Source organism: Hemibagrus wyckioides, linkage group LG27 (assembly GCF_019097595.1).
Source record: "Hemibagrus wyckioides isolate EC202008001 linkage group LG27, SWU_Hwy_1.0, whole genome shotgun sequence".
NCBI classification, from domain to species: domain Eukaryota; kingdom Metazoa; phylum Chordata; class Actinopteri; order Siluriformes; family Bagridae; genus Hemibagrus; species Hemibagrus wyckioides.
In genome coordinates, this window is record NC_080736.1 from 20,495,260 (window position 1) to 20,508,004 (window position 12,745).

A 12,745-nucleotide genomic window follows, 5' to 3' on the forward strand; every position below is an offset into this window, starting at 1 on the left:
AGAGAGAAAATGTTGAACACACTGAAATAAATACAGAAATCTAGGCAAAACATTCATCTTTACTGAGTTTAAATGACCAGCTAGAGAAATGAGGAGAGCTGACCAGAGAGCAAAATCATTCTGAGACTTTGTGAACTGTACCAGCTCTCCCAATTGTTCAGTATCAGTAACATTCATTCAGTCAGCACAGGACATCTGTGCAACAGGACACACCAGTCACATGTCCAGTATTTTGATTGTGGAAAAAATAAGAGATTTCAAATAACAGGTTGTTTACACATCTAGATGTAAATATCTGGAAATGAAATCTGAGAATTCTGATAGCCTCTATAGCCTTATATACTTTTTTGGAACTTAAAGCCAAATTGTCTTCAAAGTATAAAAAAAACATTTGAGTATTTTCAGAGGGGACTGTACAAATAGTCTTAATAAGTGAGCGAGTGTGTATCTCTGATAGAAACTACTATATATTAACTGTACCAAGTCAGTGTGTTTTATGAGTATTGTTCATTTCCATCAATCTAACCTAACACTAGCCTACAATCTCCACAGAAGGTTGATCTGAAAAAGAGACCTCAGTCTGGGAATTCCTCCACATCTAAGAGTACATCCCCTACCCTGACTCCATCGCCATCCCCAACTCCTAAGCCTCTAATTGGTGAAACCCTGTCTTCTGCTTCTTCCCAACCATGTTCTAAAAGTAGTGGTGGCTCCAGCAGTGGCAGCATCACTGATGAAGGTCAGTGCAAATAAAGATGATCAGACTTTATGGTGTGTAGGAATGTACTCTCATTCACACTATTGCAGTTATACAGTAGACATACTGATGACTAAAAATAATCAGAATGAGACGGTAATAGGAGCAAATGAAAACATTTATTAAAGTAAACTATATAAACACTATACAACTATAAGTTTATTTACAACAATATTATTTGCAGCTACTATTTATACTAATTACTATTAGCAGTTATCTATATAGACAAGGATAGAGGGATAGATTGATAAGGGACGCTCTATGAGGGATGAGGGATATTAAAACTACTCCTTGGGTGCTGGGTTCACTCTACAGACCTGTAGGGAAGAAAAGAGTATACTTTAATATTAAGTTCATCAAAAATAAGAATTAAATTAATTTCTACTTACGTGTGGAGAGCTTGAGCAATGTATAGAAAAGAAGTGAGGGAAAAGAAATGGAACAGAAGGAAGAAAAGAGGAATTTGGTAGAAGGAAGGACATTGCTCAGAGCTTCCACAAAATGTCCATCATCTTCTGGACACGCTGTCTGAGGAAAGGTCTTAGTTTGCTGGCTAAGGCTGCTGGGTCTTGGTAGAACTCCGGGGGCTGAGTAAACAGCACTTCAGCGAGATCTGTAAGCTGATCCTATAGACAAATTACATCATCACTGTCACAATCCAACATAGTGTCACTGAGTTTAGGATACAATACTGAGAATTTGTGGATCACAGCATCAGAAGATATTAGACACTTACAATAAGCACTTTAAAGGAGGTCCTTGCTGCAGGCTTCCACACGTCTACCTCCCACATGCTGATGAGCGCAAACAGGCGCTCCAAGAATCCTCCCTTAAGCTTTAGGAAAGAAAGACGACAAGCTCCATTAATATCATGTCATATCAGGGTTAACAACATGGAAAAATAAAATGAGATGAAATAAACCATGTTCTGAAACTACATTCAAGCATGGCTTTTAAATCTCCTGATAAGACTCTTACTGTCTCAGGTATTGAGCTGTTTGTAAAATAGCCGAATAGAAGCAGCTCGAAAAAGATGTCCACGAAGTTGTAGTGGTAGACCTGCACAGAAGAGAAAAGTTACAAGAAGAAATTAGCTTTACATAATGGAGTCCTGTTTTCTATCACATCAAAATCTTTTCGATTTAAACATTTGTCATGTTACACAAGCATTTATAAGCTTACATAGGACCCGGAGAGCTCTGCTGCAATCCAGTCCTGATAAGAAGGAGTCTTCAGGAAACGAATCAGAGCCTCGTAGTCCAGCTGTACACGACCTGCATCCTGTTAAAACAAACAAAATAATCACTTTGGCTTCAGTTTTTTTAACGTGGAAACTCATTTTAAACCCTAAAATGAAGCAGTATGTAAGCCTCAGCATGTCCAGTACTTTACTAAAGATACACAGATGATGTATGACATGGGCTAAATGTCCAACTACTGCATATCCCAGAGCCCTCTTCATTATGTACATTTTATTTTAATATTTATCCTAAGAATGTCCTTTTTTTAGCAGGCTGTGATTGTTATAAAATTAGCTTTTGATGCTTGTTATTTTAATTATTATTCCTTAATTACTCATTACCACATCTGTTTGACAATTACATCATTTTCAAGCCCAGTAACTGAAAGTATTTTGCACAAGGAAACAGTCTATCATCATTCTGAAGTCACCTGGTTGTTAACTGCTGCCAGACGCATCACAATCTTCTTCCCCATAACGAACAAGAAGTTCTGATTGTGGATGCAGGTAAGATGAATCTGAATATAAGACAGCACATAATATAAGTTAAAGCAGAGTGAACTTCCCCTGAGCAAAAACAGCAGCTAAACAAAGGTTTTACTCACAGCAAACGCCTCACGGAGAGCATGCAGCTTCAGGCCGATATCAGTTACCCCTCTCTCTGTAAGATGGTCCCTAAGAAACAAAAGATTTACATGCTTAGTGTATTAAACATACATTACTCCTTTATACCATTAAACTGTGAAGAGAAGCGTACCAAGTAAAGGGCACCTCCATCTCCTCTTGGCTAAGGCTCTCCTCACTCTCCTGCAAGACACATTAGCAATAAATCATTAAAACTCACACAGTAAATGTTACAGCCTCCCATTCAGGGGAATAGCAGCATCTGTAGATACACATCAGGTCTGAAACACAGAATTACCTCAGAGTCGTACTGTTCCTCTGAATCACTGTGGGGAGAGTCAACCTGCTCCTGCTCCCAGGTGGAGATGTTCACCTGACCATCTTTAGCCACATGCAGGAACGTGCAGGACACCTTTTTAAAGGTTTGCTGTTAAATTAAAAAAATATATAAAAATGAACACTGCAGACCCATATGTGTACAAAATTCCAAGAGTTACTATCTACAATAAAGACTTCATGACATTGCAATAAATTTACCACATAATCCTCAAGTGGCTCCATGATGGTTTCCACCCGGTTACAGGAAAGGAGCTCTGTAACCTTCCCATATTCAGCCTTAAGAGAACAATTTGAAGTGAACACAATTAGTCACTGCAACTAACAAAAGTTTTGTGACGCCACAACAGATAATCCCTCACCTGTATGGCAGTGAAATGGTCCTCGATGGTGGTCTGATAAGGGAATCCCTTCAAATGACAATTAGCTGAAACTCAAGATCTACTTCTCAAAAGTGTTCATCTAATAATCATTAATATCAATTCTCTTCATCAGAGTAACAAATATGGTGATTACCAGCTGGTCAAAGTAGCGCGTCTTGGTGGTTTTAAACCAGCAAATCCATTCTCAGGACCCCTTATCATCCCGAGGAAGTATCCCTTAACGTCCACTGCCTAGAAATAGAGAAAACAAACTAAACATTAGAACTTGTAAAGAAGGATGTGTGTGTGTGTTTGTATCTCAGCTGCAGCACTGTACAATACCCCAGACTGGGAGTTGGAGGAGTCTGCAGTGTTGTACTCAACATTACAGCAGGTGCTGTTCAGCTCACCAGCACTGAGGGGCTGTGAAAAGTAGAAGATGAGGATCATCAGTGTTTTTTATCATAGCAGTTTCACACTAACACTTTCAAACATTCTGTCACTTGGAAAATCCAGAGATCAGATTTAGTAAATAAATGACAGGTTTGGTTACCAGAACAACAGATGAAGATGTGGAGTGAGTTTCTGTGGGTAGCTGCGGCAGGATTGGCTCAACAACCTTAAGACACACACACACACACACACACACACACACTTAGACAAAAGCAGCCTACACGTTTCAAATGTAGTTAAAATATTTTACTGACACATACCTGGAGGACTGAGGGAGTATCTGACGATTCTCTCAGCAAATCCACAGCTTCTGCAATAAATTAGTTTCATGTAAGTTTAATTACAACTAATATTTTCTGTTAAATGTAAAACATTAAAATGGCCAAATTTATAAGGTAGTAGAGAGAGAGAGAGACCTTGTAAATTTTTCTCTCCTTTCTTTCTAATGCTTAAAAGTTAATAAACCTGTGAGTTAGTTAGCTAGTTAATTTGTGAAGAAACAGACTAATTGTAGCATTAGTAGCTTGTGTAAATTCACTGTACATGTGACTGATTAAACTCTCTAAATCCTCAAGTCCAGGCATCCTGATGAACTCCACCTCCCCATCAGGATCCACACGCTGCCGTCTACTCAGAGGGGCTTCTTGATTGCCATCCTCTTCGTCCCGCCTCCTCCTTATGCCCTGGCGTGGGACAGGAGTTATCATTGTGGCAGGAGCATAGTACATACCAGCCACAATGCTGTGGATGTCGATATTGAAATAAGGCTGGGGCAAAGGAACTGTTGAAGGCTGTGGACTCCCTGAAGGTGGTGGCCTCCTCAAAGGGGATGGGGTTTTATTTTAATAGCACTGTGTATGTTTTATACAGCAGGAAAGCCTCACTATCAAAACAAGAAGTATTTACACAAGTTATATTACTGTAATCTTCCTATAACAGTGCATTAAAAACTCAGTATTTACATTTTAGCTGCATTTATAGGTGTTATACAGGGCTCTTCCAGTATCACGGCTTCACTGTTAGTCACACTGTGCACTTATTTCAATGCTTAAAAATATCTTCCCCCAAAAAATGCAGATTAAAATACATTTCTATTACAGTCTATTACTTTAGCACTTTCTTACTCCAGTGCTTCACATCCCCTTTGAGTCCAATTGTGTCTCCTCTCAAAAATTCGCCCTTTATCGTAGATTACACTACTCCTAACTATTTTATTCACGACAGCTAGAAACAAAACCTTGCTGAACAGAATTGAAACAAACAGCTTGATATTTTTGCCTAAGCTGCACTCTACATTGCCACACTAGCTCCATTTATTTGTACCGATTGGTTTTGTTCAGCTAGCTGCCTTTCCTCACAGCCCCTTTCTCTCTCCGCTTTAACAACTCGACAAACACGGACAATGAAAAATCCTTAAAATAATAAGTTACTTCATGTTATTGTAAGTATTTTAACTTATTCTATTCACTCCATCAAAAAAAAAAAACTATAAACACTGAAAAACAATTACTTAGCTACATGCTAACTAGCCGTCTAGCTAATCTTTGCTAATACTCCTCGGCTTGACTTAGTAAACTTTAGCAAACGTTAAGTAAACATTGGGACTTTTATGAAAAGCTGATGTTAACATATCTGAAAACATCAACACTGTTTTCTTCTTCCCTGCTCGTTTCACTGGAGTCTGCCATTTTGTCCGCTAGCTTTAGCATACTGATCGTGTACGTAAAGCGATTAGCCGAACAGAATTTCTCAAAACCATCTAATCATATAAAACGATATTCCTGATTGCGGTTTTTTGTAATAACGCGGTGTTTAAAAGACTTTATACTTAAGTGAAAAAGAGGAAACTCAGTAACTCACCGTTCCAGGGGTCGTACAGTCCGCTCCATCCGGGCTCGGGATCCACATCCGGGTGCTGAGGCTCGGCTCCTCCCCCGAAGTTCATCATCGCTGCGCTGTAGAGTCGGTGTAGGAGTCAAATCCAGTAGTGGAGTACAGAGAAATCCGAAACAGGGGTGTAGCAAAAATGCCAAAAGATAATCCAAATCTTGCGACCTTCAGAACAAGTATAAACCAACACTAACTAGTATAAAACAGCACTAACTAGTATAAACCAACACTAACTAGTATAAAACAGCACTAACTAGTATAAACCAATATAAACCAGCACTAACTAGTATAAACCAGCACTAACTAGTATAAACCAGCACTAACTAGTAACAAGAGTCAATAATGAATAAATAATAATAATAATCATAATAATAAGCTGAAATGTCCGGGAAGCCCAGGGAGTGAAGCATAGCTGAAGTTTAAGGCAGCATGTAGCTGTAAGTTAGAATTCAAGCTGTAGGACCAGTTTTAAGACGATACGACCTTAAAAAAAAAAAAAAAACAAACTCCTGTTTACGGAATCTACCGAAAACCTCCGAGAAAAACCGAACCTTACGGAAACTAGGAAGTGAAGTCCGTAAAAAATGCATTTACAAATTATATATTTTACATTTTATAATTTGCTCCTGCTGAACACACTCAGTGTCCTCAAGGTAGGATGATCTTTATCCTTTAATGCCACACTGTTTCTACAATATATCATGTTAAAGTGACAGTGTTACAGTCTAATGTTATGTAGCACACAAGACACCTCATCTTGCCGTGAATTAGCCTAATGCTAGTTACCGTGCTAGCGAACCTGGCTACTGGTTTAAACTACACAATAAAATCATTAAGCTCGGTTTAAGAATTTATTTTATTTCCACAATGAAATATTTACCCCATTAGAAGTCCATTCTTAACAACCCCTTCTCCTGGTTTTAATAAAATAAATCGTGCTTAGCTTTGTGATTCAGCAGCTAGCGCGCTAACGGACTTTAGGCGATTTTTAGCGATTTCAATGACAGTGTAATATTTGGACTAATCATATCTACCGAGAGAACTTGTATATTTGTTGTAATTATTTAACACTTTATTGGTTATATTAATGTGAATATGATATTTCTCCTAATAATAGTTCACCTGCTATTGAACATGCTGCTGCTTTAAATTACACACTAAAATCCTGAACCGAGTTGATGAGCTCGGGTAACGAGAATTTAGTTTATTTCCATAATATAATATTTACCCATTTAAAAGGTGACTTTTCACACCCCTGAGTACTGGTTTTACACTAAATCATGACTAGACTAGTGATTTAGTCAGGTCTAAAGGACTTAGTTACAGATGTATGTTATCTACCTAGAGAACTTCGCTAATCATTTCATTTACACAGTTAGCATCATGCTAGTTATCGTGCTAGCGAACTCGGCTGCTGGTTTAAATGACACAATAAAATCCTTAAGCTTGGTCAAGAATTTATTTTATTTCCACAATGAAATATTTACCCTGTTAGTAGGTCACTTTTAACAACCCTGACTACTGGTTTTACACTAAATCATGATTAGCCTTGTGATCCGCTAGCTAGCGCGCTAGCGGACTTTAGCCGATTTTTACCGATTTAAATTACACTGTAATAGTTGGATTAATTATATCTATATGTCTATTTGTTGTAAGTTGTACACATTTTATCGGTAAATATAATATAAATATAATGTTTAGCCTAATGTTAGTTAAGCTGCTAGTGAACTTGGCTGTTGTTTTACATTACACACTAAAATCCTGAACGAGTTGATGAGCTTGACCAACGAGAATTTCATTTATTTCCACAATATAATACTCATCCCCATTAAAAAGTGACTTTTAACAACCCTGACTACTGGTTTTATACTAAATCATACTTAGACTACTGATTAATCAGCTCTCGCGCTAAAGGGCATGGTTACAGATGTACACCGATCAGCCATAACATTATGACCACCGACAGGTGAAGTGAATAAGACTGATGATCTCCTCATCATGGCACCTGTTAGTGTGTGGGATATATTAGGCAGCAGGTGAACATTTTGTCCTCATAGTTGATGTGTTAAAAGCAGGAAAAATGGGAAAGTGAAAGGATTTGAGCGAGTTTGACAAATGGTGATGGCTGCATGACTGGATCAGAGCATCTCCAAAACTGCAGCTCTTGTGGGATGTTCCCGGTCTGCAGTGGTCAGTATCTATCAAACGTGGTCCAAAGAAGGAACGGTGGTGAACCGGTGACAGGGTCATGGGCGGCCAAGGCTCACTGATACACGTGGAGAGTGAAGGCTGGCCCATGTGGTCCGATCCACAAGACGAGCTACTGTTGCCCAAATTGCTGAAGAATTTAATGCTGGTTCTGATAGAAAGGTGTCCGAATACACAGTAAATCACTGTATTTCCTGATGTCTGTGGCCTCTTTTAGCAGGATGATGCACCGTGCCCCAAAGCAAAAATGGATCAGGAATGGTTTGATGACCACAACAATGAGAATGAGGTGTTGACTTGGCTTCCAAATTCCCCAGATCTCAGTCAAATCGAGCATCTGTGGGATGTGCTGGACAAACAAGTCCAATCCATGGAGGCCTCACCTCGCAACTTACAGGACTTAAAGGATCTGCTGCTAACATCTTGGTGCCAGATACCACAGCACACCTTCAGGGATCTAGTGGAGTCCATGCCTCGACAGTCAGGGCTGTTTTGGCAGCAAAAAGGGGACCAACAGCATATTAGGCAGGTGGTCATAATGTTATGGCTAAGCAGTGTATGGTATCTACCTAGAGAACTTCACTAATCGTTTCATTTCCACAATATCATATTGAGTATAAAGGTTTTAATAATTATACAGTATAATATTTTTTATAGATTTGGGTGGTGGACAGGGGCAGGAGGTTTTAGAGAGTTTAATCAGGTCACATGTACAGTGAATTTACACAATCTGACTGCTACAATTTTTCTGTTTCTTCACAAGTTAACTAATTATCAAACTCACTGCTTTATTAACTTTTATGCATTAATAGGAAAGTTTGATATTGTGTAATTGAAGAGTCATAATTCTGAGTCACAGAAAAATAATCTATTGCAGAGCCTGTGGATGTGCTGGAGGAATCAGCAGATACTCCCTCTGTCCTCCAGGTATGTGTCAGTTAAATAGTAATATTTTAACTTCATTTAAAACCTACAGGCCACTTTTTTCTAAGTGTGTGTGTGTTTGTGTGTGTGTGTGTGTGTGTGTGTGAGTGTGTTTGTGTGTGTGTGTGTGTGTGTGTGTTTGTGTGTGTGTTTGTGTGTGTGTGTGTGAGTGTGTTTGTGTGTGTGTGTGTGTGTGTGTGTGTGAGTGTGTTTGTGTGTGTGTGTGTGTGTGTGTGTTTGTGTGTGTGTGTTAAGGTCATTGAGCCAATCCTGCAGCTGCTGCCCACCGAACCACACGAAGAACCTTCAGCTGTCATTCTGGTAAGAAAATCCTTCATTTATTTCCTAAAGCCAATCAATGGATTTTACAAGGTTGTTTTTACTGTAAAGAATGTTAGTATAAATCTGATATGATAAGAAGCACTTATGATCTTCATGCTCTACATTTCACAGCCGCTCGATGCTGATGAGCCGGACAGTGCCTGCCGTGATGTTCAGTGTGTGTCTGTAGTCTCCTCCCTCTCCCAGGTATTCTACACTGCTGTAACTGTGATACAAACACACAAACATCCTTCTTTACAAGATCTAATGTTAAGTTTTGTTTCTCTATTTCTGGCCAGTGGACATAAGCAGAGACATCATTGGAATGATGAGGGGTCCAGAGAGTCGGCTCTGCTGGTTTGAAAGCGCAGAGACACACTGCTTGACTCGCGAGGTAATCACAGTCTTTATTACTCTGATGAAGAGAATGGACATTTTTGAACTGACATGATTTTTAGAAGAGCACTTTTGTGAAATGTGGTTGTAGATCTTGAGTTTCATCTAATTGTCTTTTACAGGGATTCCCTTATTATACCAGTGATAAGGAGAGTTTCACTGGCATTCAGGTAAGGGATTATTCATTGTGGCATCACAAAATGTTATGAACTGCAGTGACTAATTGTGTTTGTGTGTTTTAAGTTTGTTGAGCCGAACATCCAGCTGCTGCCCACAGAACAACCTCAAGACCCTTCACCTGTTTTTCTGGTAACCAAAGCTTTCATTTATTTCCTAAAGCTGATCACTGGATTTTACAAGGTTGTTTTTACTGTAAGTGACAGAATATTAGTATGAAACTGCTGTGATCAGAAGCACTCATGATCTTCCTGCTCTACTTTTCACAGCCGCTCGATGCTGGTGAGCTGATCAGCGCTTGGTGTAATATTCAGTTCCTCTCTGCACAGGCCTCCATCTCCCAGTTCAAGGTATTCTACAGTGCAGCAGCTGAGATACAAACACACAAACACCCGTCTTTACAAGTTCTAATGTTTAGTTTTGACTGGCATTTTGGGTCGTCAGTAAAGTGCTGTAATATCTTAATGTTGCATAAAATGACACATAACCCAGCACACTTGCTCATTTGACTGATGTAGGATACAACTAAGCTGAAAGATAAGGGTCTTACTCAACCAATGCTGCTTGGAAGTGTGCTGGAATTTGAACACAACCTTCTGATCAAGCCTTCTGTCACTGAGCCATTACAACCATGCCAGAGCAACACCATAACTAGTTTGCATTGATTCAGCTATTTCTCCCACTGAATTAATGGCACTTAAAGATTCCAGTGAAGCAGTGCAAGCTAGCTGTAGTGATGGCTTTGAGTCTCTGATAAGAAGGTTGTGTGTTCAAGTCCCAGCACAAAACATAACTTCCTTGATTGTACCCTTGAGCAAGACACTTCTTCTTTTTCTTATTTTTGTCCTGTATTGATTTTGACCCATAGTTTGTTGTCTCTGTAGGACACAGTCCAGAAGGAAACCTGCACTAAGGGACTCAAAGTAGATATCCTCAGTTTTGTTGAAGATGTGGCAATAACCAACCCAAACACAAGAAGTATAGCTGTGGTGCTGGAAGAGAAAATTGTGCTTGATGATGTTGATGACCTGCCAAATGCATTTGCTTTACTTTTTGGTATCATTTATGCACTTAACATTGAGTACCTGAAGAAGTATACCTTCGAGGTGACCCAGACATTATTTCTGCACCTTGGCTCTCAGTGTACTGCAAGAGTGCAGTCATTGAAGAATAAGCTTCTGAAGCTGGATGTTTAATCTTGGCTGCTGTTTATAAAAAAGTTAACAGTTATCTATGCACTTTCATAGTTTTGTTAATGGAGCTGAGTTTGTTGGACTTGTTTGTTGAACTGTTCAAGCTGCAGCTGTGAAGCCATAGCAAAGTCATTTTTGGTCTTTTTCCATTGTTTTACCCAAATCTGATTACTTAGAAATATACAGAATACTTGCTGACTCAAAAGGTTCAGACTGTAGTTTCATGGCCATAGCAGTGAATCCAGAAAAAGTCGTCGTTGTATATTTCTCAATATTTCATCTAGTTGTGTTTTGTATTCAGTGATTATTTGTTCTTTTTATTTGTTTTGGTCTCAAAATCTCTAATACTGCTTTTTTCACTCCTTGGACTCAGATTGTTTATGTACCATTGTTTAATTCAGGCTTACTCTTTTATAATTGGTGCAAAATTTTATATCGTTTTTTTATTCCTATTTGCAAACTTTCTTTCATGTTTGTATCGATTTATTGCATTATAATTGATATTTTATTTAAGATAAATTATATTAATATTGAAAAGAGAGCTTTTTGTGAAATGTATATTCAGTGCCATGAGTAATGTCTGGATTTTGCATTACATCATTTTTGGTTGTGGTCATTTGTTTCTGTTTACTGGAGAGTTATTGAGGCTCAATGCCTTGGTTTTATTAAATGTTATTCAATAAATAATAGCATTTATTCAAGTTGGATTGATTCATATTCTGTCTTGGAAAAGTCTAAATCTAAATATCTGTTCATTCTTAAACTCTTCCAGTAATCAGTTCTGCTGTTTGTAACACCTCAGCTTATGGACAGACTGAGATGCAGACAGATACCATAAGCACAGACACAGCTCTTATTTTATATGCCACCATTTGCTCTTTAAAGACTTGTCTCATTTGTTTTAAAATGGATTTGAATGGGCTTGAACACGCGTATGAAAACAAACAAAATGTTACACGTCTCATTATCAACTTCTTTGGAACATTTATTAATAAACTTGAACAAGCATCGGCTCTGTACATCCAACATTAACACTATAAACGTTTTACATAGAGTGCATTGTATAACGTAATGACATCACACCCAAATGAACCATAATACATTCAATAAAACAAGAGTAGTTCGGCTGATGCCGTAATCTAACGAGTAAGAGTGCAATACTTAACACCCACACTTGCTCTTAGCTTATTAAGTTACCTGAAAACAAAATAACAAATAAGGCTTCTCTTTCACATAAACGATGTAAACATAAACCTTTTACTCTTTTAAGTACCAAACATGTCTCGAGCAAACCTCTTTAACTTTAGCTTTAGTTTCCTTTATAAAGTGCTACTTGATGTCAATGTGCTTGCACCTTTGCCTGTAAACTGGGTTTCTGGCTATTGCTATTGTACCTTGGTTGTCTTCATACACTTTTGTTTGTGCGTATTGGTATGTATCCATACCTTTGAGTAGCTGCTCTAAGTAGATACATTCCTGAATGGCTGATGATAAGGACATGTATTCTGCTTCACAAGTAGATAATGCTACTGTTGGCTGTTTTCTGGTTTTCCATGAGATCAGAGTAGTAGAGTAGTAGAGGTCACAGTATTTATTTCCACAATGAAATATTGAAATTTGGAGATTTTAGAGACTCAATGGTGAGGGACAAAATAATCTGTGGGATTCCTGATAATGGTCTCAGGGAAAGACTGTTATGTGAAGCAGCTCTGACACTGGAGAAATCAGTCAATATGTGTAGACCTGCTGAAATAACTTGTGCACAAGCCAAGGAACTACATAGAGAAGATGCTGCAGTGCAGGCCATTAAAAAAGAGGAGCAAAACACATTTTGCAAAGCAAAAGCAGCAAAGAATGAAAACCC

At 38.5% G+C, this 12,745-nt stretch overlaps 1 long non-coding RNA gene across 1 annotated transcript; it reads left to right on the plus strand.

Moving 5' to 3' along the window:
* The first annotated feature begins 593 nt into the window (after positions 1 to 593).
* Positions 594 to 9,115, plus strand: LOC131347533 (uncharacterized). Its single transcript, XR_009203787.1, has 3 exons — positions 594 to 739; positions 8,748 to 8,797; positions 9,050 to 9,115. It is a non-coding gene; the product is annotated as an uncharacterized LOC131347533 (long non-coding RNA).
* The last annotated feature ends 3,630 nt before the right edge of the window (positions 9,116 to 12,745 follow it).